Source organism: Phasianus colchicus, chromosome 1 (assembly GCF_987193195.1).
Source record: "Phasianus colchicus chromosome 1, bPhaCol1.hap1.1, whole genome shotgun sequence".
Classification (NCBI taxonomy): Eukaryota; Metazoa; Chordata; class Aves; order Galliformes; family Phasianidae; genus Phasianus; species Phasianus colchicus.
The window spans coordinates 191,444,388-191,470,666 of record NC_143436.1 but is presented as its reverse complement, the minus strand read 5'-3'; the positions used below and the strand labels follow the sequence as shown (position 1 = coordinate 191,470,666).

At 38.8% G+C, this 26,279-nt stretch overlaps 1 protein-coding gene across 3 annotated transcripts in view; it reads left to right on the top strand.

The window, feature by feature from the left end:
- Window positions 1-26,279, top strand: part of DLG2 (discs large MAGUK scaffold protein 2) — a 1,008,740-nt gene that overhangs the window by 44,580 nt on the left and 937,881 nt on the right. The gene's annotated exons all lie outside the window — the stretch shown is intronic.

Sequence of the window (26,279 nt, the reverse complement as noted above, 5' to 3'; positions counted from 1 at the left end):
AAACAGGTATCATTTTACAATTACTTCATGTTCTCGTTATGAACAGAGAGTATGCACCAGTAAGAACTTTACATCCAGATTTTATTTACATAAATCAGAACTCTGTTAAAACAAATAAACAAATAAGCAACAACAAAAACAACAAAAGAAAACAACACCAAAAAAACAGGTTTAATTTTGGAGTGATGATCTCAATTTTTTCACCACTCTGGAATTTTTTTTTCTACAGCATTTTATTCATTTAATCAAATGGTAGTCTTTGTACTGCAAAGCATCTTGCTTCTCTCTTGAGGGAAAACCACCTCTTCTCCCAATTACTAAATCTCAGTTACAGTTTGTTTGCAGCAGAAAGTCAGAAATTAGATGGAAGTTTCAGCATCTCAGTGGTCAGTCAAGACCAGAATGGGCAGGGAATAAGGTCATGTTCTGACAGCTGAACAGGCAGCTAATTGTCATTCTCAGCATGTGAAATATCAGCTCAAAAACATGAAACCAAACAAAGATTTTGCACTTCACTGGAGTGAAATATGTGTTCATGTTTTGGTCTGGTTCCACAGACATTATATGCAAGTTTAGATTTGTAGTGGCACGTAGTCAAAATCTCTTGGCCAGCTGGATACCACATGCCTTTCTTGAATTCGAAGTACTATTACACTGGATCATTAAACTAATTTAACGCTCATTATACCTGAAGAAAGTGTTTGCCTCTCTTGCTGATATGTCTTTTTCTGTTTTTCTTAAAGCAGAATTAATAACTGCCAAGTCTTATCTCCCATTAAGAAAAAAAAATTTTTCTTTTGCAATAGAAAACTGTCATCCTTCATACATTGTCATCAACACTGAAGGTTAAATTTGATTACATTTTGATTCCAAATTACTAAGGGTATTTCATATCACAGAATCATAGAATGGCCTAAGGTTGAAAAGTATCATAATGATCATCTAGTTTCAAGCCCCTGCTATGTGCAGGTTGCCAACCATTAGACCAAAAGGTTTTCTCTAGAGAGCAGAGAAGATAGAATAGTCTTTGTTAGACTTTTGTTGCTGAATAATATCAGCACAGGCTGATACTTATGTGAAAGCTTTTAGCAGGGTACAGCAGCTGCTTTTTAAGTTCTTCTACATCCTTTCTGAAGTGTAAGGCTGTTATTTTTGTGTGTGTATCTCTGTGTGGGCACATTTGTACCTCTGCGACTGTCTCAGCTGAATTTCAGTTCAAACTGAGTTGATATAAGTGGACACGGAGCATGCACCTTTTAGATAGCTTCTGATAATCTTGCTTACTACTAGATGTGGAATTTTGTCAGTTTGAAGGGTTTCATTGCTCTGTGCAGAGGAATTAGCAAGAAAGGGTTTGAATTCTCAGTAGTAAAAAAAGAGGCACATGTGTAGTGGGAAGAACAACATTCAGAAGGTCTCAAGGGCTCATAGGAGCATGGCTAGATAGTTGTGGAAGGCTGAGATGAATCTGAAAATAGGACTGGGATGCACGGAAATTGGATAAGATGTGTGGTGCAAAGAAACTCTAGGGGCACTCTTACAAAGCTGATGTAGGTCTCTTCTGGTTTAGTTGTGCTCCATTGTGTCTTCTTACATGTCAGGCAACTTTCCTACTACCATATCATGATAAGATACTTGTTTCCTTTCTAAAGCACTTTTACCCTGGGAGAAGAATAAAACTGGTTACTTAAGACCAAGTGGATTGTATAGAAATAAATATTGCTGCAGACATAAGTGAAGAAATAAATAACACCCATAATTAAATCAGAAAGGTCTTTGTCTCCCCTTATCTTACAAACTTGCTCTAAATGCTTTCTTGATGCATAACTTTTAAGGAATTATTTTCTCTATGCTTGTCCTACATTTCAGGTTACATGCATCAAAGGGAACCTACCCGTGGCAAAATGCATTAGCTTAACAGTTGTTCTTTTGTAAGTCCCTCAAAGAATCTAAGTGGGTTTAATATTTATCCTCAAAATATGTACTTCTTTTCCCTTCATAGAATCATAGAACCATAAAAAGGTTTGGGTTGGAAGGGACCTTTCAGACCATCTAGTTTCAACCCCCTCTGCTATAGACAGAGACACCTCTCACTAGACTAGGTTGTTCAGAGCCCCATCCAGCCTGGCCTTGAATGCCTCCAGGGAACAGACAATATTCTTACTTAATATATTTTCAGTTATTCAGCAAAGAATAAGGTGTCCTAATCATGTTAGACCAAGTATCATCTCCTGAAGTGCACTAACTCTTCGATTTAATGAAGATTGCCTTCTCTTTGATTCAGCATCTCTATCCGTGGAAGTTCATGTTTTGTATTTGATTATGTTGTGTTTTAAAACTGTGCAGCATGATAAAAAAATATGCTTAGTATAAACATCTAAATTGCACAGAGCATGTAGGTTACTGAGAACAGCTGGGATAGTAATTGCCCAGCGTAGATGGAATCACAAGCCTTACTACGTTGCTTCTTCTGTAATAGCAATAACAGGCAGGGGTAGGATTGGGAGAGATTTATGATGAAATGCTTCTGTCAGAGTCTTGGTGAAAGGTTCCAAGAAGTAAGAGAATAAAGAGGGAGAGGAAGAACTTAGAAAACAGAGCATGGTGAAAAGGCAGAGGAAATGACCTGAAAAAACTGAATTCAAAATAAGACAACTGAGGAGAGGAAAATATGCCCTTCCAAGAAAGGAAGGGGAAAGGGAAAGGGAAAGGGAAAGGGAAAGGGAAAGGGAAAGGGAAAGGGAAAGGGAAAGGGAAAGGGAAAGGGAAAGGGAAAGGGAAAGGGAAAGGGAAAGGGAAAGGGAAAGGGAAAGGGAAAGGGAAAGGGAAAGGGAAAGGGAAAAGGAAAGGGAAAGGGAAAGGGAAAGGGAGAGGGAGAGGGAAAGGGAGAGGGAGAGGGAGAGGGAGAGGGAAAGGGAAAGGGAAAGGGAAAGGGAAAGGGAAAGGGAAAGGGAAAGGGAAAGGGAAGGAAAGGGAAGTAAAAGATTGTAGAGAATAAAGGAGAAAAAAGGTGACAAGATCAAAACTTGAAGAAGACAGTCAAAGAAAAGAAAAGGAGATCTATAAGTGGAAGGAGGGCATGAGGATGATTGTACAAAAGATCTCAATTTAGATTATTAAAATTATGCAGATTTTTTTCCATTTTTTTCTGAAATGAAGCAGAATTTAACAAAGTGAACCTTAAGAATTAAGAGAGACTCCATGTGTGTATATGCATACATGTTCTCTTTTATATATCTGAAGACATATTTGTGTGTGTAAATGGTCTAACTACTTTTAAATGGAATTAATAATGGTGGACAGTGAAGACAAAGATTCCTACCAGTATGAGATTTACTGGTGACTCATGGATTTTGAAGTCACAATTATTTAGTGATCATTCCAGAATTTGGAAGTCTGCAGTCACCTCTGAGCTAGTTGTCTGAAAAACATTTTATCATATGTGGAAAAAAATAACCTCTTTAAAGTTGTGAATTCTCTAATTTCCTCCATCCTCATGCTGAGGTGAGTCCTGTCACAAAAGTGTCTATTTCTCTCCATTGGATAAAAATTTTATCCAGGCTGCTAACTCAATGATAGACTGCTACACTGTAGAACCCTTTCCTCAAGGTGACATGAGTCTTGTTTGAAAGACATACCCTAAATACAAATTCTATTTAGCCAGTTGCACAAGAATATGCAGCTTTTTCATTACAATAGTTACTTATTGAGAACGTTAAAAGGAAATACTATCTGCTGTTCTTGACTTCCCTCCTGCCTTTCTTTTAGCATGGAAGACCTATTAGAGATTTCCAGCTCAATTTAAAGGAGAACTGCTACAGGAAAACTACTGGAGATGTCTAAAATAATATTATTCCCTTGGTGGTTAATAGCATTCTGGGAGATATTAGATATGCCCATCTGCTTGATTGCAGCTGCTTTCAAAGCCAGTGATGCAAGTCCCATAAGCCCCTAAATTAAGAGGGAGTGCTTCTTGCTCAGGGGAAGAAAAAATATTAAAAATACAGGAATATTATAATGGCTATAATAATCTTGGGGATCTCCATAGCTTTGTATGCTTGAATGATAATTTGCCTTAGGTATTGCCAGAAGCTGACTAAGACATTTGAGTTTCCCCAAAGAGTCTGAATGAGAAATGTCTCCTGGGAATCTGACATCCTGAGACAGTCTTTGAGGGGATTGACCTTTTCTGCCAGGTAACTAGTGAGCAGATGAGAGGCAAAGGCCTTATGTTGCGCCAGGGGAGGTTCAGGTTGTATATTTGGAAAAATTTCTTCTCAGAAAGAGTGGTGAGGCATTGGCACAGGCTGCCCATGTAGTTGGAGTCACCATCCCTGGAGGTGTTCAAGAAATGTGGAGATGTGGCACTGATGGTGTGTGGGCATGGTGGGGATGGATGGGTGTTTGGTCTGAATGATCTTAGTGGTCTTTTCCAATCTTAATGATTCTATGATTCTACTGTGACTGAGCTGTTGGATGTCTAGGAAGGTCAATGACAGAAAGAAAAAGTTGCAAGGGTACAGATTAATTCCCCAAACACCAGAACAGGCAAAAGTATGAATTATTCATTACGTGTTCTTATTATTTCTGCTACAGATCCTAACGTTCAACTCATCAGCAACAAATGTGTTAACAAGGTAGAAAACCAAAGGAAAGCCAAAGCTCTGCATTTGCTTGTGATGAGTTCTGTGTGTAAATCCTGCTATTTTGTACTTTTACTTACCTATAATGCATTACTTCAGAGATGTTACTCTTTGTGGTAGATGAAATGCATTCTGGAAATAAGCAGTTTAAAAAACATCTACAACTGCAGGAGGAATCTGAATGTAGCTCCCTCACAAGATTTCTCCAAGCCAGTGTTATTATTCATCATTCATACTGAGTAGCTCTAACATTCACAGTCAAGGGAATGAACCAGGATATCCCCTTCTCCTTCATTAACATCAATATCATACAGAATTGGATAACTGCAGTAAATTTGTAGATTTTTGCTTACAGATTTCCCTATTTGTCATAGCGGACTCTGCCACAAACCTTCGGAGAAGAAAATACTTGAAATGCATGCCTCAGTTTCCCTAACTGCAAAATAGAAACCGTGATACATGTACACCACAGGCAGCATTTTGAGGATTGGCCACTTACCTATCTGTAACTCTCAGAGACTGTAAGGAACTTTTTATCCATATTGACATTTTAGAGAATTTTTTTTGGTGCTTACATTTTGGAGAAGCCATTGTATGAAAGAGTGATAGCTTATGCTACTGGAGCTTCTGGGGACCTGTGAAAAAGTATTGTAGAAATGGAGTGCTGAATTGGAAAAACCCATTTTGTGAACAAGTGAATAACTTCAGAACTATTTCTCAGCTTGAAGCAACAAAAAATGCATGAGCATTTGAAAGAATAATTTCCAAGGTGTTAACATGATTTTTTTTCATATTTATGAGGACAAAATAAAATGTTTTGTGTAATAATTGTGAAAACATTCTGTTTTATTTGATACGTTTTATGTAAATGTATGGAAAAGATAAAAAAAATTGCAGTATATTCAGGAATCATTCAAGGAAGAGAAGGGAAGAGAAAGACTGGATTCTTAACAAGTTTGTGTGTTTTGAAATATAGCTGGAAATCATAGAATCGTAGATGTATATAATCATAGAATGATTTGGGTTAGAAAGGACCCTTAAGATCATCTAGTTCCAAATCCCCTGCTATAGGCAGGGACACCTCCCACTAGACCAGGTTGCTCACAGCCCCATCCAGCCTGGCCTTGAACACCTCCAGAGAGGGGGCATCCATTGCTTCTCTGGGCAACCTGTTCCAGTGTCTCACCACCCTGACAGTGAAGAATGTCTCCTTTATATCCAGTCTCAATCTACCCTCTTCCAGTTTATAGACATTGCCTGTCATCCTATCACTGCATGCCCTCATACAAAGTCCCTCCCCAGCTTTCCTGTAGGCCCCCTTCAGGTACTGGAAAACTGCTATAAGGTTCCCCCCAGAGCCTTCTCTTCTGCAGGCTGAAAAGCCCCAGCTCTCTCAGCTTGTCCTCACAGGAGAGGTACTCCAGTCCTCTGATCATCTTCATAGCCCTCCTCTGGACCTGCACCAACAACTCAACATCTTTCTTACGCTGGGGGCCCCAGAACTGCATGCAGTACTCCAGGTGGGGTCTCACAAGAGCCATATAGAGGGGCAGAATCACCACTCTCAACCTGCTGGTCATCCTTCCAGAGAATTTGAAAAATTGGAGAACAAAATCTAAAAGATAGCCAATTCTGTTTTGAATCACATGGCAAAATTTCAATGACATTTTCACTACAGTACGGATATTTTCACAGTATTGTAGTTTGAATTCCATCTGTTTTATCAGTCCTATTAAAAACTGCACATCCACTCAGGTTTCAAGCTAGTTGTTAGCATTGATTGCCTTTTTATTTTTTTATTTTTTATTATTTTTATTTTTTTTAGTTGATTATACGTTTTCCAATCATTGTTAAATGTACTGTTTGGGTTTAGAGAATGGGTGCCATGTATGAAGCAGAATTCTGGAGGAATTCCTCTTCACTGCTAACTAAGCAGGCAGTTCTTTTTGGATTGGAATCCCTCATCCCAAATCCTGCAGTTTCTCATATGCTTTTTTGACTGTCTATGTTGATAACTAGATTTGACCATAAGCTCCCACTGAACTTACACCTTGGATCTCTGCTTACTTCCTGTGGACACAACCGTCACTGAGATATGTGACTCACTTATAAACAGAAAAACCTGCCAGCTGAAGCCCCCCAGATTGCTGTAAAGGCTTTCTGTAACTTTGGTTAAGCATAACCTTGATAGTTTTGGGTGGGATCTACTTGATATGGTTGAAATGGCTCATATGGCTCTATTGGTGGGAGTAATCTCAAAGTCAACCCTACAGGTCAATATAGCTGTGAGATTTCATCTCTGCCTTTCTGTGCATGTCTAGGCCATGGATATATACTTATTTTCAGTGCAAGCATCTTTGTGCTGATGTTTTCACTCTCTGTAGCTGGAAATAGCAAATTCTTTGCTCCTGTTACGGTGATACGAATGTAGAGCAACTTAACCAACTACACTATTTCTTATTAAAAATAACTCTGCAATCTGCATTAGAGTTATTTTGTAGTGTGACTCACTCATACGGTATGCACTACACTCTTCTCAGCAAATACTCAACATCTTGAAGGATCAGAGCTTTCCTGACTTCTTTTCCTTTTGTGTGTGTATGTTATAAAATCATCGTAGAATGGTTTGAATTGGAAGGAACCTATGAAGATCAACTAGCCCAACTCCTCTGCAGCAAACATGGACATATACAGTTCAATCAAGTTGCTTAGAGCCCCATCCAACCTGACCTGTCTCTAAGGATGGGGCATCCACCACCTCTCTGAGCAACCTATTTCAGTGCTTCGCTACCCTTATTCAATCTGTTTGTTGCTGTAAGCTCCAAACAGATGAGATCTTGACTTTTTTTTTTTTTTTTTTTTTTTTTTTGTCATTTAGAGGACAGTAAAAATCTGAAAATGCTTTCCTTATTAAAATTAATTAAACACTTTCTGATTACAGAAATTCTGCTCACACATGCACAAACCATAGAAAGAGGCAAAGCTCCTTCCAGTTGCCATATTTTTCTTCTGCCATTGAATTTTGCTTTCTATGATCACTTTTTCTTCCTTTCATCCATACCTCATCTTATTGTACTTATACTATAGTTCTGAGTGTATCCTTCTGTACATTATAAGTCAAAGCAGTACAAGTAGCTGAGTGGCCACGTTCTCACTCTTCAAATGTCCTTCAGTAATATTGTGCTTGCATTCCGCTTGTGCTATTCATTGCATTCACAGCAAAATGAAAGAAATACAATGGAGCCTGTGCTTGTGCCAGCGTCTTCCTTGAGAGATCTTGTAACTCAGTGATAAAACTTGTGTGGGTTGATATAATTTACCCCTTTATTTTCTTCTTAAAGCAATTGAAAACACTATTAACCACTATTTAAAATATCAGCATTTCCCATACCTACCACGCAATAGCAACTTGAATTGCTGTGGTTTTCCTTTGTATCCAGTATTTACAATATGTTGATTGAGTAAAGATGCTACTATTTAGCAAATGTTTACTTCTGAACACTTCCTACCTTATCTGCCCTGATCCAGTGATGATCATCGCTGCCAACTGGTGCCTTATTTTGAGTTGCATTAAACAGGTTTTCCCTTTTGTACCTTGTAATGGGGAATGTTTTTCATTTCACACCCTTGTCAGAGCATATGGTTTTGCCCCCGAATCTGTTAAAATCCAAACACTATGTTGAGTCAACAGCTTTCAAAGTTGCAATCAGGTTAACCAAACAGAAGCTTGGTGACAAAGATTTCCAGCCATGTCATTTACATCTGGGATGGTTTATTCTTTCTCATGCAGTTTTTCATGAATGCCAATGATTCTCGAGTTAGTAGCAAAAGTATTACTAGGCACATTCCATTCCTTCTTGAAGCTTTCTGCAATCACGTGTGTTATTTCTAGGCGTCCTTCAAGGTCACATTTTAACATAAGATTTATGTGCCCCAGCATCTTTTAGTGAAGCACTGGAACAGGTTGCCCAGAGAGGAGATGCAGCAGAGGGAAGACTGTTTGCTTATGGAACTCTACTTTGTGAGCCAACAGCAAAGATGAGACTTAATGAAGCTCAGAAATCAGCTTAAGACCTCTAGCTTGCCCATCAAAAGTCTACAAAAAGCAGATGATAGCATTCCTGTATTAAATATTCTGGAATAGCTTCAGTAATTTGGGTGAGGCAGAGAGATGAATTCTGTATGAAGTTCACTTTAGGCCGAACAAATGGATCAGCTTTTCAGTACTTCATCTCACTTGAAAAGAGTCACCTCTGATTGCAAAGTGCTCTCTCAGGCAGCTGCTTACTAGTTAATCAGCTAAAAAGAATCTCATCACTCCTGGAGCATCTGGAAGTAGTGACGGCATGACTATATAACCTAGTTCAGACTGGATTCCATAAAGGATCCCAGATAGGACAGGTCAACAACGAACTTGGTCAGTTATTAGCTGAACTACCTAATTCTTTATACCTGTCTGAAAAAAAACATGTAGAGCCAGTTTTGCACATTTACTGATGCTTTGCTCTTCTTTTTTTTTTTTTTTTTTTTTGTTGTTGTTGTTGTGATGAAGAACTTTGGCACAAAATAGGAGTTTTAGGCCAGATGAATAAAAATGCAGAGATCCCTAGGTGCCACTGATTTCAGTTTAACTCAAATGGATGCGTGAACCAAAGCACTGACATCTTACATATTTGTAGCTTCCAGATGCCTTTGCTTTGTAAGAAATTATGGTGTATATGTTGATTCACAGAAACCTCATGGAACTTGGTGCAGACCGACAAAAGTGTTTAGGTGCTTGTATCTGCAGGAGAGCACTTACTAGGATCTATAAAACATCTTTGCACATACTGAGTGCTGGTGTAAATTGAATTCCTAAAGTTTACAAATGCTTTGGTAAATCCCACTAGCCACATCACTTGCATATTTATATGCCTTTGAAAATGTGGCCCTAGGATTTTTTGTGTATTAGGGGTTATAAATCTCTTCATACTGAGATTTCCACACGTTTCTATTATAGTAAATAGCATGGAGCCCTCCACTTTGTTCCAAGCAGCTATCAGACCCAGTTCTGCCTTGTGACTTGGATCATCATTTACATCAGTACAAAGCAGGCTGGATTTGGCTACTTAAAAAAAACACTAACAAAGAAAATCAGCTCTAAATGTAGTTTAATTTGCCAGTTAAGGTAACTTAACTGGCTGATTTGTGTTTTTGGAAGTTCAGAAGAGCTGCTGGAACATTATCTGCTCTAATTATGTGGGTACAAAGCAGGTGAAAAATGCTGCTTCTGGGACAAGTAGATGAGAGTATTGATTTAATAGCGTTTGCCACTCACTGCATGGGACAACCAGTCAGAGGTCCAGCTGGGTAACAGTAGTGAAGGCAGAATAATTCTCTTTGATTAAAAATGGTGCAACTGGTCAGGAGAATTTCCTAAACAATATAAGCAGCTCTCTTAAGCATTCTAATAGAGTTGGAAGAATATTCCTAGGGAAACTTATCTCATGTTTTCACTTATCATACCTTTTCTCTAGATTTCCTGCATGGGGGTGATCAGCCTTCTGAAGATGATGTTCAGCCAGGCTCCATTTAATCCTTTTTTTTTTTTTCAATATCTGCTGTGCTATCAGCAACTAAGGCAAACATTTCCTCTTCTGGATTTTCATTGTTATCAAATCCTTGCAGAATTACAGTTTTGCATATATTCACAGAATCACAGAATTGAAGGGTTTGGTAGGGACCTCAGGAGATCTTAAAGTCCAGCTCCCTGCTAAAGCAGGTTCCCTTGAGTAAGTTGCACAGGAAAGCGTCCAGGAGGGTTTTGAACATCTCCAGAGAAGAAAACAACCTCTCTGGACAGCCTGTTCCAGTGCTCTGTCACCCTCGCAGTAACAAAGATTTTCTGACATTCATATGAAACTTCCTGTGTTCCATTTTGTGCATGTTGCCCTTTGTCCTGCTGCTGGGCACTGCTGAATGGAGCCTGGCCCCATCCCTTGACACCCACCCTTTCAGTATTTATAAGCATTGATGGGATCCCCTATCAGTCTTTCCATTAAATTACTTTCACGAATTTTTAGAGTAGAGTAGAGTAGAGTAGAGTAGAGTGGAATGCAATGGAATGCAATGGAATGGAATGGAATGGAATGGAATGGAATGGAATAGAATAGAATAGAATAGAATAGAATAGAATAGAATAGAATAGAATAGAATAGAATAGAATAGAATAGAATAGAATAGAATAGAATAGAATGAGTGTAGTTCAGTTCAGTTGGAACAGACTTTTGAATATCATCTATTTCAACTGCTTGACCTCTTCAGAACTAACCAAACATTAAAGCACATTTTGGAGGGCATTATCCAAATGCCTCCTGAACACTGATGGATATGGGGCATCAACCACCCTGCTAGGAATCCTGTTCCAGTGTTTGAGCCACTCTCACAGCAGATAAGTTTTTCCTAATGTTCATTCTGAGCCTCCCCTGTTGCAGCTCTGTGCCATCCCCACACGTCACACACAATAACTGAATCACAGAATTGCAGGGGTTGATCAAGAGATCATCAATTCCAGCCTCCCTGCTAAAACAGGTACCCTACAATTTGTCTCACAGGTAGGCATCCAAATGGGTCTTGAGTATCTCTATAGGAGACTCCACAACCTCTCTGGGCAATCTGTTCCAGTGCTTGGTTCCCAGTGAGAAGAAATCAGTGCCTCTCTCATATCAATGTTTTTGCAGTACTGTGTGTTATTTGTGAAGTATCATTCCCATATTCTAGTTCACTGTGTACTACTTTATGGTATTGTTATTCCATGAATATTGTTGGTTGTATTTATTCTTCTCCAGCTGATTCAGCTTTAGTCTATGTTTTGATGCTGTGTGGAGCCTGTTCTGTCCAAAACTCAGTGAGCCAATGTAACTGTTCCCATTGTTGTGAGGTCTGCACCACACTGCACTTTCAGAGTTATTCTTTCAGCAGTATAGAAAACCCGTGTGTGTGTATATGTGTGTGTGTGTGCTTTGTGTTTCTGTGTCACCCAATAGCCTTGCTCTATTGCTAGGTAGACTTGGGGTAAAAAGGCAAAGTATTTAATAAGCCTAAGCAGAGATGTCCACATGTCTTTTGAGAGCAAATCAGGCCCATTTTCTCCCTTTGTTCTTGCTCACTGTCTGGCAGCCTCTCTTCATTTGATGACTTCTAAAATTTTAATTAAGGTACAGGAGACATCTCGTTCAGATCATCTGTGACAAAATATGATGTCCCTAGGAACACCTGAGTTCATTCGCATAGCTGCACTATTTTTATATTCTTTCGTACAGAGCTTCTCAATTTTGTGCTAGATCATCTAGTGACTCTTTGGTCCAAGTCTATGGATACCTATATGCTTGTTGCAAGTCCTTGCAATTATTCTATACGTTTTCTCTGCTGAAATGTCAAGTTTAAAATACACCCACTGCCTTCCTACCCTCTGCCTTGGAAATTTGGCTCAGAAAAGCAGCATCTGTCAGTAGATTCATCTGGAGGTGAAGTGCCAAGAACTTGGAAAGTCTACTGTAGCACAGCAGAGCACATCATGCAGCCTTGGGCAGGGCTCCTCTGCTCCACACTGAGCTTTAAGGAGGCTCAGTCTGGACCAGTAATGTGCAGATATGGTTTTGTCCTTTTACTTAATTACATTCATGTTTTGAAGCCTGTAGTGAATATGAGCTTGACTGGCAGCAGTAATCAAAGAGCTGAAAACCTCTCATTTGTGTCTCCATCCACAAAGCTGCACCTGCAAAGGCATCTATGCAGCACTTTCTTCTGTTTCAGCACTGCATGAAAGGAGCGAAACCACTTTCAAAAAATAAGCTTCAAAAGATGTTTCTCTTGTGTAAATTGGGGTTTCAAAGAAACATCTATTTAATAGAGCTATTGTGAAGATTAAGTAGTTAAATATTTAAGGATCTTTGAAAGCATCTGTAATTATGTTCACTGAGGGCAGCTGAAATGGTTTTCTTATACAAACAGGAAGCAGAAAATCAAAGCAGTAGTTACCTTCTTACAAAGCCTCCTTCACTGCTCCTGCTCTATTATAGGGATACACATTTCTGGCCTTTCCCAGTTTCCTTCTATTACTTTTGAACTACACAGAATAATTTCTGTGACATATTTCTTAGCTGCTGTCCATTAGACTTATCAATTTGTCAGTGATTAATCTGAAAGATATTTTATTTTAGTGAATAGTATACTGCTGTATATAAATCTACACTCCAGCTCACACTCCAGCTCTGCATTAGTCTCTGCTTTTCCTCCTTGCTTAAGCAAAATTGTTTACTTGAACTTCCTGGAGCAATGATTATCAATATGCACATGGATCAGGTGGCTTTTGATGTGCTCTCTGGAGGTACATTTGCAAACTGAAGTCTATTCACACACCAGAAATCTCAAGCTTTGCATTTCATACTTTCCTTTTGCACTCTTGCAACTTGTAATCTTTCCTTTCTTCCTATCTCAAAGCAGAGTGCAAACATACATTTTTCTTTTTACCTCAGACCATCAGAATGTCTTATTAATGCGTGCCCCATCGTATCTCTTTTTCTTGTCTTTCCTGAACAGATTGCAGATACAGTTCAGTGCGAGATTTTCAGCTGAGATTATCTTGTAACTATATCTGACCATAGCTCTTTCAGCATCTCTCATCACGTAAAGCCTCGTGGTTATTTCCTTCCTATAGTTCAGTTTGCTTGTTCTTTCATTTTACTTTTCCTGAGAGCAACTGCACACTGTACTCCTTACGTTGGATGTACTGACTTTGAAATCCACCTTCCAGGTGTTTGTCTTCTACATTTGTTCAGTAAAAGCTGTTACCTCTGAGTCTTCTTCCTCCCTCTCTCTATATGAAATCAGCAAATTCTTTTTTTTTTTTTTTTTTTTTTTTTTTTTTTTTTTTGTAATTCAAATGCAGCTTTGTAAAATGAAGTGGTACATCTCACCTTCATTACATCCTATTCACTCCTTTAGAAAGGACTACATGCAAAATGTTCATCTTCGCAGAAATAGGGCAACCTGTTCCAGGAAGCATTATTCACTTTGCTTTCATTTTTCACTTATTATTTACTTACTGCTCTGGCGTTGTGCTACACTTCTTGAACACTTATTGAAATAGCAATAGGGTTTAAAAGACTGCCAAATGTAAGTCTCTCTATTGCACTGATTAGAAAAGGTAAGAAACATATTAGGGTTGTTCTGTAAAATCTCTGAAATTGTCATGAATGCATGACCACTACTCCAAGACATTGCCATATGATGGAGTTCCAGTGACTGACTTGTAATTTTTAATTGTTTGATGTCCACACCACTGAATCAAAATGGGCAATAATTGGGAACTCTATTAGAAAATGCAGACAGAGAAAACAAACATGAAATTATCTTATAAATTGGTCTACTTTTCCTGATCTTTTTCTCTTAATCAACACTAACGGACATCAGTAAGGCAGAATAGGAAAACTTAATATGTTCTGTGGCAAAACAAGATTAATAGTAGAATTTGTTCTGGATTTTTAGAATTCTGAGAAAGTAAGTACATTTTTATCGTGGGATAAGAACAGCAGGGTAACAAGAAATGGACAGAGAAGGGAGCAAATGAGATGAAGAGTTTTAGGCATCTTACTGCCATGTGGAAGAGATGAAATGAAAAAGCATTCTTGAAAAAAAAATCTTTTTGTTACTTGTGTAACAAATACAATGCCTGATTTTAGGTGGAGCTGTTATTCAGGGAAGTCTTTCTGTTCAGTTTAATGTGATTTTGCTTTATCTCATTGGTTTGATTAGCTTTTAAACCTTGAATTCAGTTATTATAGTTCTTAGGTGAATGATAAGTGGAAAAAAAGTCTTGTAATTGCTAAATTTTCACCTGTAACATAATCAACATCAGTTTGGCACTTAGATTTTACTTCTGATGCTGTCTTATTAGACTGGGGTCAACATAGAGTCTGAGCATGCTTGATGCTATTTAATTTACCAGTAATTAGATGTTAATTGATAAATTCTTTTTGATGCTAATCTGGCCAAGGATTCTTTCCAAGTCCACAAGAACAAGATGAGTCTTTGCTGTTCTTATACTCTGGTTGCTCTGCTTATAAGAGTTGATATGGAAGAAGCCAGTTGGATTTCTTGTATATGTTACTGTAATTATAGAAAGGAATTGTTATCATACAGGTCGGCTTGACACTTTTTACAACAGGCAGTCATACTCAGGTCATCCAGTCTTCTCCTTGTTAAGACTTATCAGGTTCTCAAAGAAAGTGTTGAGTTTGCAAATTGAGAATGCTACAGATGTGTGGAAGAACACTGCATCTAGACTTTTGTCCATCTTTAGTCAAAGTTACACTTGGAGCCTGCTTAAACTCTGAGAAGCTCAGAGAAACAGATCACGTTCTCTCCTTCATCAATGGAGTTGCCTTATTTAAAGCAGGAGCAGCCCTTTTCCATGACACGCATGGGTGACATTCAGACACCTCTATCCCGTGATATATAAAAGCAAGCTCCAGTTTAGGAGGCAGAGAAAATACTAAGTAATAATCCTTCTCCGCCGTTAAAGGGGTGCAGGTAAACTGAAGAAAAGCAATGGCCCTGCAGTCCTCTTCTTTTCCAGCATATATGATTTTTCCAGCACACAGCACCATTCCTGAGGTTGCTTGCTTGTGAATGATGCTTTAGCATGGCAATGGGCAGAGAGAGAGAAGGATCTTCTTATAAGAGCTGCTATGAAATAATGTCCTTTGTCAACTTTTGAGCATTACTCTTTTATTTAAATGCAAAAGCATTTCCCTCAGTCAAGTTTCTTATTTTTAATGAGTAGCTTTGGATACGGTCAGCATGCAAGGATGGATAACTGGTTCAGTAGTCTCTAAAGTTGTCTTTGAAGAAAACTTAGACTTTTTTCCATCCAGTATTTGAACTGTTATGTTACCAAGTCTCATTCCCATTCTCATGCACTACACTGCCATAGTTTTGTCCCAAATAGGGGTTCACCATAGTAAAAGTCAAGAGGAATTCAGTGTGGTGCAGTTGCCATTAGTATGGACAGACCATGCAACATTTTGGCAAGGTTTTGTATTTAGCATCTTTTATACATTCAATTCCTAAAGAATAGCTTTTATTTACTTAATAGAATAAAATGTTGATCTTGAATGTACTTAACCATATTCATTCCTTGACACTTTCTCTCTGGTGTTTTTCACAGTTCAACATTAGATATCAGCCTGCACCACAGGACTGTTCTCAGCCACCCTGGTTTGCTGCATCGCTTGCGCAGTGGCACTTCTCAACACCCAGGAAAGCTCAAATACTTCTGCTATGAAGAATGTGGACATAAATACCATTGTGTCCCTGAATTGCTTCCACTTGAGGAAAAGGCTATCTACTGATTGAATAATGTCCTGAAACATAATTCAGAAGCAGAAGCAGCAGAAAAAAAATCCTGAAGCGGAGGAGAGATTTCTTGAACATTACTCATTGGGATTGTGGCACAATGTAGAGCTGCTATTGATATGAAATAGCTGATGCGATGGAGTACCTAGTGGACATTCTTCAACAATTCAGCTCCATCTACCCTAAAGTCATTACTATTCTCTTAATAGGCCACATTTTCAGGGAATCGCTCATGAGGTGCCTGAGCTTTCCCAGACCTAAATTCATTTCAGCTGCATAATTCTTCTGGAGTAAAAGCAAGAGACAATGTAGTCCATGAGTTGCTGTGAAGGTGTTATAACAACACTCCTCACTTTTAAGGGACTCGTGGTATGTAGGAATCTAATTAATTTCCTACCATTTATGATTTTCCACTTTATTGTGAACACTGTTCTGTTTGTATGTAGGTATACAAATTTGCTGTCTTGATTGTACAGTGTTGCAAGCCACAAAGTCTTTTGATCTACCAGCTGTTGTTTTAAATGAAGAAATGTTTTATATCAGTAATATCAAAACATTATGAGAAATATGTTTTCTTGACTTAAAATGTACTTGAAAAATGTTCAACACTTGTTAATAAATTTTTGAAAAAAACAACAAAACAGAAGAGTGTCAGTCTGTGAATTAATTCTTTTCTCACAAACATCAAGGAGGAACTTGCTCTTGATGCAAGCTTTGAATCAGAAGTCTTAGGAGCTGACTTGCACAGTAGATGGATGGATGCTTTGAGCCTGTCTGCACACATCTAACTTCTTCCAAGTTGAATGCCCAGTCTGAAATGATGGAAATTCTATATGTGACTATTACACAGCTGCCTAAATGCTGACATTAGAAGGAAAACTGGTCTGCTGCTATCTCTGTGGCCACACCACAGCACTGAATGCTTCATGTGTTCTTGTTCCCAGTGCTGCAGGCAATGGAGCAGGAGCCTGTAACTTCTAGTTTCAGTTCTCTGTTTCCCTGCTGACTTATTTTGAGACCTGAGCAAGGCAGGTAACTGCTGTGTGCTATTTTCCATCAGCCATAAGATGTGGATAGCATCTATTTCATTAGCACACTGTGGGAATTCATCCAGTGATGCTTGCACACTACTTTGCAATTTTCTTGCTGAAGGCGGCAGTAGTATTTCTTCCAATTCCAAATTCACCTGTGCTGCAAGGTAAGTAGGAGCTTCTTAAGATCACAATTACAATCCTGACAATGGCTATTTATCTCCTGCCCGAGATTTAGATTTTTGTGAAGGTGTTGTCTTAATAACATACATGCCCAGAAGAATCACTCTTGCATCTGTGCCAGAAAGGAGAAGAGTCTATGTATTCCAGGTATTTCTATTTGGATTTTCATAGGATAAGTTAAAGCTTAGAGATGAAACTTGCTTTATTTTCACTCAGATATGAAAGCAAGACCTGTCATGAGCTGCTTCCCACAGTGAGATGGCCTGTCCTCCTGTGTCTAAAGAAACAGAGCTGCTTGGTTTCATCTTATGCAATAGCAACGTTTTGTTTATTACTTTGAAGGGGGGAAAGAACTTAGAAACTACCCAACATGAAAGGAAACTGGGAAAATAAGAATGCCATGATTTCTATCCATTTTAGCAACAAGAGGGTCAGTGCTATAATATCTGAATAAGACCTTGACCTCAAGATTTGTACATTAGCTATTTGGAATAACAGTGTGGGAATCTGACATGATACATTGCTTTGTTCCTTACAGAGATGTTCCATTAGATTTTCCCAGTCAAGGGTGTGAAGGGACTTTGCCTTTAGGTATAAAATTCATAAGATGGTAAATCATAATCTGTTTGCAAAGGCCATTTATTACTGAGCATTAAAGTTGAAATAGTTGATATGATTAATCTCTCCGGTCTTACTTCTACTCCTAAGAATAGTAAGATACCTTAAGCAACCCTGTCCACCTCATACATAGGCTCAGTCCTCTCCTGTGTGATGAAGGTTTTAGATTCCCAACATGTGCTTTCTCCAAAAAAGAGGATGGAGGGCAGCAATCACTGTTATTTGAATTTCTGTGCTCATAGTGAAGAGTTTATTGCTACTATAACTGAAATCTGAAGAGCATTACTAGCCTAGATTTAACTGTTCCCAGAAAAAAAGCAAAAACAAAAAACAACAGCAAAACAACAGTTGAAATAGTTATGCATAAAGTTCTTATAACTACCCCTGGGTTGGCATTTGGGTTCTGGTAGTGCATGTGCACAATCTTATGGCAAATCATCAGCATCTGCAAGTTTTTTGCTGGGAGGAATATGATGCTTCTTTTGGTGGCTTCTTCTTCCTCCCTCCAGGATCCACTTTGGGCTATTTTTATTTATTTGCTGGCTTACTTTTATACCTTTACTCTTTCTTCATTGGTTTGCAGCTCCCAGGTTATTTCTAAATTATTCAGTACCTTTTATGTATACTAAATGTTATTTCTTTGTTTTCTTTGTTTCTCCTAGAAGTGCGTTTGTCCAGCTTTAGGTCTGCATTTCCTTTAGTTGTCCATCAGTGACTTGCTTATAGCAATGAGGTCTCCAGTGCCAGCCTGTGCCACAGTTCTTATTACCCCCTGCCTGTGCTACTTCTGTATCTCCACTTTTAAGACCTTTGCTGTTGTGCCAAGCTTGTACATTGCTATACCACATTATTGTGTTAGAGTCATAAATATCTCATTATGCACAGAATAAATGCTTGTTTTTTTCTGTCTATACAAATCTATAGTTGTACCAAACAAAGATAAGTGAAAGAAGGAAACCACGAATACCTGACCAATTAATGAAAATGCTGTAACAGCAAAAATGAATTTAAACAAGTTGGCTAGCAAGTAAACCCAAGTTCAGTAACAGCTAATGACAAAGCTCAATCCTGAAGCTTTGAAAACTCAGTACAGAGCTAATGGCCTATTACTAGCAATAGCAGTACCACAGGGCTAGATAATTATGGGTAGACCAAGACTCTGGTATAAATCTATCCTATTGTTTCTTAGAAAACAGAAGCCAGGAGTTTTGTCACAAGGGGAACTTCTCTCCCACTGACCATTTTTTTTCCATATCTGATCAAACTGTTGACCTGTCAAAGATGCCTACATACTGAAGTTTGGTAGTTGAATAGAGATGAGAGATCAAAATAATACATTCATATCTACAGTGTCTTTCCCTGCTAGCAGTTCAGGGGTTTGGCAGAGAGCAAGCATCACTGCTGGAGAAAAAGTGGTGACAATATGTGATAGAAGTTGGAACTGCTGGTTTTGGTATTGTCTCCTCTATAGGAAATCAGAGTGCTGCACTGAGATGCCTCCTTCCGTACTACCACTCATTTTTGAGCCACACAGAGGCTGCATTTCATTCGTTCCAAGATGCTCTCCCATCTCTGCGTTTGCTTTTCTTTTCCATGATCCACATCAGTCTTTATTTTTCTATATCCAGGTTGGACCTACGGTCCACTCTGCTGAAACCATCGACTTTTCTTGACCAGAAGATGGACATACGCCTATTCTGTGTATATCAGTGTCAAGGGCACAGCAGAAACTATGGAAACATGCAGGAGATCAGTTGTAGAGCTGCCACATATTCTTGACACTTTGAGAGGTGCATGAGCACGGAGAAAACACAGTTGGCATTTCAGACTCTATTAAACGGTAACATTATTTGACACAGGTGTGATGATATCACAGGAGAACTCTAAAAATGGGACTCGGATTCCACATTTGACTACAGAATCTCTGTCCATGTTAAAGACCATGTATGGTTAAAATTTCCACAGGTTCCCAGGCCTGTGGGCTGTTTCTTTAAGCCCGTGGCATTTTAAGCTCTACAAGAAAATTGAAGTTTATAAGAAAATTCATTCTGAGAGCTGGCATTAAAGGAAATGTTAGGACATTTAAAAATATATGTATTTTACAGGAAGGGTAATTGACAGGTCAGCTATGCAGCTCCTCTACCTGACAGCTATTTCCCTTTGATTAGTTTAAGCTTTCCAAATAAAATGTCCTGTAACACAAGATGAGGCACGTCAAATTTCAGGTTGTTTAGTTTTAGTAGAAATGGGACAGAGAATGGAAAGTGGGTTTAAATTTGGAAAAGACCAAGCTTGTGGAATTATTAATATACTTCTTGTTATTTCTCAATAAGCCATTGCAGTGATCTCTGTTTCCATGGACAACTGCCATTGAATCTAAATCCTCTAAGCGCTAATAGAGAAACAAGTTTCTAAATACTTGTAGCTTCAAGAACTAATAAATGCTTTTTCTCCCCTCTCAGTCTCCTCATCTACATTTATAAAAGCCTTTTCCTTTCGTGATTTGTGGCAAGTTCTACCCATACAATGGGATTTTTGCCAACAACTCCAAAAGGAACATGATTAAGTCCATGGGAACTGTTTATACAAACTCCATCACAGTTGTTCCTTCTGGCCCTCTGTTCTATAAATTCCCAATTCGAGTTAATAGATTTATAAAACAGAAGGCCACAAGGGACCATTAGCTCATTTGGTCTGATGGCCCATACATCACAAGAAATTGCATTTTATGCAGTACCCTTTACCAAGCCCAGCAGTGTTTATGTTTGGATAAAGCTATTTGCCAAAAAGTCATTCAGTCTTGGCCTCAATACATCAAGGTAGGGGAGAATCAGCAACTTCTACTGCATTCTGCATCATCGCTTCCTTCGTTAATTTCTTTCCTGGTTAAATGCATGTCTTATTTCTGATTTGAAGTTGCTAAGGTTACACGTTCCATATTGCTTCTTGTTATGCTTTTCTCCAGTAAATCAAAATTCATGAATACCCAGGTTACTGTCACTGTGTACTTTGCCAAGGAAAAGTAGAGGGCCAAGGGAGAAAAGCACAGAAAAGCAGACATTTAAATGGAAAAATCTGTGCAAGTGCCTCTCAGTGATGCATTTCTCAGGTTGCTTTCCCCTCATTCAGTGGTTGCACCAGCAAACCTGGGTAAGCTGCCCTACCTGTGCAAGTTAGATCAATCCACCCATGTCTTCTCCTTGGCCAGTGGAGTATCCAGCAAGGCATAACACTTTCAGGTACTTTCAGTCACACAGATAGAGGTTCATTTGCAGAAAAATACCCCAAAATCTATTATTTTCCTTACTCCTGTGATTTGCATGGTTTTACAGATCATTTCAGTTTCCTTTCTTCAACTGCACAGATCAGTTTTTAACAGGTTTTTGTTTTACTTCTACTAAGACAAGGCAGAGGACTTACTGAGGATTGGGTAATGACAGCATTCAGTCCCTCCAGACTATATGGTCTTTTACTTGTCTTTGCTCTCCTGCTTAAAAGTCACCATCCCAGTTCATCAGTTTTTGCTTTGAATTGTCTTGAATTTATTTGCAGGTAATATTTGTTAAGGCATGTGGGAGGTAGCACTAAATTATCACATCATTTTCTTCCCAGGAGGAGATACATTAAAATCATTGCAACGCTGTGGGTTTGAGCTACTCAGGTATCTTGAACAGGATCACGTTAGCCTTTGTAGTCCTTGGTCCCACTGTTTCTAAAATAAATGACTTTCACATATGAAGTAACTTAGAATTCTTCAGAAGAACTGAACTACTTGTCTTATAGTATTACAAATAAAGAAAAAAATTATTTACTGCCTGAAAAAAGAGAAATCACTGATGTGTGGAAAATATATGGTTGACATAGCATCAATTCTTGAAATAAGTGAAGAAAAATAAATGTGGAAAGTAAAACCATTTACACAGATTTATAGAAGTGGGAAGACAACTGCAGAGGAGAGAAAAACAAATAGGAAATCAGGAGAGGAGCATAACTATCTATAAGAAATTAATTGAACTATTTAGACATTTCTTTCAATATCAAATGAATGAATAAGGAATTTTAAAAAGAATTACCTAATTTGGTTTTGTATTATTTTCCTTTATTCTATACTCATGCATTGGGTGGAAGAGTGATGAGAGTGATGATGTCATTTGCAACACTGCAGTATGATAATGCTGTTCTTCAATGTGAGCGTGGGTTGCTGATTAAACTTGATCTTGGAAACAGATACGTATCATTCTGATCTATAGAAGATTTACTTCTGTAGAGGAACTTTATTTGTCTTATTGGCAATGTTATCTCATACAAGAACTCAGAATCTGCTGAATCAATGCAATGTCCTATGCAGTTCAGTCCTGTACTTAAAAATCAAACAAATAACATTCAGAAAGATTTGTTTAAAAAGAAAAAATCCGCTTTGTTTTACTGAACCAAGATCTTGGTCTTAAATGTATGCTGTGACAATGAGTTCCATAATCCATAATCCATAATCTGCTCCACATAGAATCTTTTTTCATCAATTTCGGAAGTACCCACTTTCATTGCATTGACTGTACCTCCAATAGGTTTATGAGTCACAAGAATCTGACAAAAGGTTTATTCTGCAGGCAAAATAATATGTTTTAAACTTTTGTTAGGTTTCCAGAGGAACAGAGGAACTTGAAAAAGACTTGAACCCATGGTACTGATATGACCTTTGAAGATTTTTGCCCTCAGTGAAACTTTTCTTTGCAGAACAACATTGGTTGAGGGTTTCCTTCCCTGTAACTGTTAAATTAGATTATTGACTCTTCTCTGGGATATTCCTCTTTCTGGAGTCAAACAGAAGGTTCTGCTTATGCACAGTCTGATAGCAGAAGGATGAAGATGTTCTCAAGTCTGGTTCTTTTTTGAGAACCAACCACTTAGGAGATTTTACATTGGCTAAAAGCCCTGGCTCATTGCTGGAGAAACTGAAATGGAATGACTCAGCCAGCCTTAACACATGCTGCACTGGGCTGGGAGGTCTGCAGAAACCCAACCTGTATTCCCATCCCCTCCCTTCTGCTATCACTCGGACCTGGGTAACTCAAGAAGGTGGTCTGGTTGCCAGTCCAGTGGAAAGCTAATCGGAGAAGGGAAGAAGGAAAGAGAAAGGGAAGGGAAAGAGCGAGGAAGAAGAAAGTGAATTAGAATGGGAATGAGGGAAGGAGTCACTACAAGTTGGATCCACTTCTGCAACCCTCAAATATACGTTTGCTCAACAATAATCCCATACTTACATGAATTAAGGTGAAGAGAGTGATCTCATTTGTATTTTCCATTTGTTTTTATGTATTATCCACTGCTTTATGTATTTTTTTTCCATGTATCTCTTTATTTCCTCCCCTCCAGAGATGCACAGCCCAAACATTTTCATCCTCTTCTCTGCCTTGCTGCCCTTCTGTGAATCTTTTCTCTCTAGTTCTGCTATGTTGCTCTTGAGACCAAGTGATCAGAGTTGCATACAGTGTTCCAGAGGAGAGAGAAAAAGCAATTTATGTAAGGACACTATAACACCTTTGGTAGTGTTCAGAATGTGTAACATATGCACCCAAAAGATTGTGTCCCTAAGATGTTCTCAGGACTTAATGATGCTATTGATACATTGCCTGTTTAAATATGCTGTAGCTCACAGCTGAAAAACAGCACTTATATGAGTATTACCTCTTCCCTTCTTTTTACTTTCTTGTAGCTATCATGGGTATTGGGATGGGAGAAGACTCCTGCTTGATTCTCTCATCACTGCCAGCTCCCTGCCATGGTCCATTGGCCCTGCCCCATAGCTATCACAGGATAGTCCCTCTTCAACTAGACCAAAATGATCAAGGGGCAAATACCTGTCTTCATGTGCCATCCACTGCATGTCATAGACTTAAATGGGGTTTATGCTCATTCTAACTGTAGCCCATATCCAAAGGATGTCTTTTTATTGTTATGTAGAATGACAATTTTTCAAGGTGAGAACCATCCACCGTTTTTCAGATATGCACAGAGATATGGCAGGAGAATGGCAGGAGTCATGCCTTTGAAGTGCCTCTTTTGGATATATCCACACTTTAGATGTCTACGTTGGGTAAGATGAATCCTGTCCTGACTCACAGCCTCCATCTGAGTTCGTACCATTCTCTCCTCTTTTCAGGGTGTGAAATGTTTTATTTCTACCCAGCTCCAATGTCAAAGCACATTGATTTTCATTGGGCATATAAAACATAACTCAGTTACATATAAATGATTAAATATGACCTCACACACTTTGTTTCTACCTTCTGTTAGAATGACATTCAGGAAGAAGAGAAAACCAGCCACTGCTTTTTCTCCTTACGTCCACTTTCCAAGTAGTATTTGCAGATTGCATCAACTTTTCTCTTTTACATCTCTCTTTTTGGTTCTATAAAAGCAGATCATTAAAGTAGTGTCTGATATTTTATATACATATACGTATATACAACTAGCTCCATGCTACTGTTGTGAGAAAGGGAATATTTGGGATTTTATTTTTTTAATTTTTTTTTGCTTAGGGCATTAATATCAGACTTATTATCCTCAAATGTCTGAAATGTCTGATACCTGAGAGTTTTGCTGGCATTTTGCTTTTTCTCTTTATCTCCAGATGTAGGGAAAGCAGCTCCAAGGACCTGATCAGCTAGATACATTCATTCATCACATTTGGCTATGATACAGAAATAACTCATTATAGCTCCCCTCAGCCTACTCTCCTCTGGGCCAAACATACCAAGGAACCTCAGCTCCCCCTCCCCATCTTCATGGCCCTTCTCTGGGTGCACTCTAATAGTTTTATGTCCATACAATTGTGGCACCCAGAACTGCACACAGTACTCAAGGTGAGCCTGCACCAACACAGAGCAGAATAGGAATCCTTCCCTTGACCAACCAGCTGTTCTGGATCTGATGCAACCCAGGGTATGGTTGGTTCTTTGTGCTGCCAGGACACTGTGTTGACTCAGATGCAACTTGCTGTCAACCAGAAGCTCCAGATTCCTTGGGACTGCTTCCATCCCCTCGTCCCCAAGCCTAGAAGAATCTGGCCCTTGCTCTTGTTAAGCTTCATGCAATTGGCCATTTCTCAGCCTTTCAGTTTGTCAAGATCTCTCTGCAAGGCCTCTCTGCCCTTGGGAGAGCCAACAGTTCCTATCAAATTAGTGTTGTCTACAAACTTAGTATACATTCAAGTCTTGTATTCAAGACATTTGTGGAAACATGGAAGAGAACTGGCCCAAAATGGAGCTCTGTAGAACCTCCATAGGCTGCCAGCCTAATGTAACCTCATTTACAATAACCCTTTTTTACCCAACCCATCAACCACTTTTTCACTCATCTTGTTATGTATTTGTCTAGCTGTGTTCTGGTCATTTCCTTTAGAAGGATATTGTGAGAAACATCATTGAAAGCTTTGCAGAAATCTGTAAAGAATACTTTTCTTGGTTTGCCTTGGTCCTCTCAGAGCACAAGTCCTCCCCAGCACAAGAAGGATGAGGAGCTGTTGCAGTGGGTCCAGAGGAGGAACATGAAGATAAATGATTGGGGGGCTGAAGCACCTCTCCTATGAGGAAAGGTTGAGGGAACTGCGTTTGTTTAGCTTGGAGAAGGTTCCAGGGAGACCTCATTGTGGCCTTGCAATACTTGAAGGGAGTGTATAAACAGGAGGGATACAAACTTTTTACACATTGTGATAGTGGCAGGAAAAGGAGAATGGTTTTAAACTAAAAGAGAGGAGATTTAGATTAGACATTAGGTGTAAATTTTACTCAGAGGGTGGTGAAGCACTGTTACAGGCTGACCAGAGATGTGGATCCCTGGAGGTGTTCAAAGGCCAGGTTGGATGGGGAACAGGGGCATCCTGATCTAGTACCTGATTTAATGGTTGGTAACACTATTGCAGGGGGGTTGGGACTTCAGAATCTGACTTTTTGTACCAAAATCAAGAGAAATTTCTAGAAAATTTAATCACTAATCTTTCTGTGAGAAATCCACATATACCCCTGACAGTTTAATGAAGACAGCAGAACTCAATGGGAAGTTTTGACATTACATGTGATTCTGTGTGTTGTTGTAGCATAGGTATGGCTGGCTGCTTCCACACTAGGATGAAGTGAGATTTCAGAAAAAAATTTAATACCTGGTGCTTGAAATTAATATTGCACTTTGAGGATCTAAATTTTATTACTTTTCTGGTCTGTATTTTTATTTATGTTATTCTGAATACAATGCAGTCTGGTCCATTCTGAAAGCAACTGTGCTCTCTGGCCAGAGAAGACACAGAGCAAGACTGAAAAAAATTTGAATTGCACTTGAAATTGGTACATCCAGCCTGTCTATCTTAGCATAGAAAGTCAGCACTGATGGGAATTAGATGGTAACATGAAGA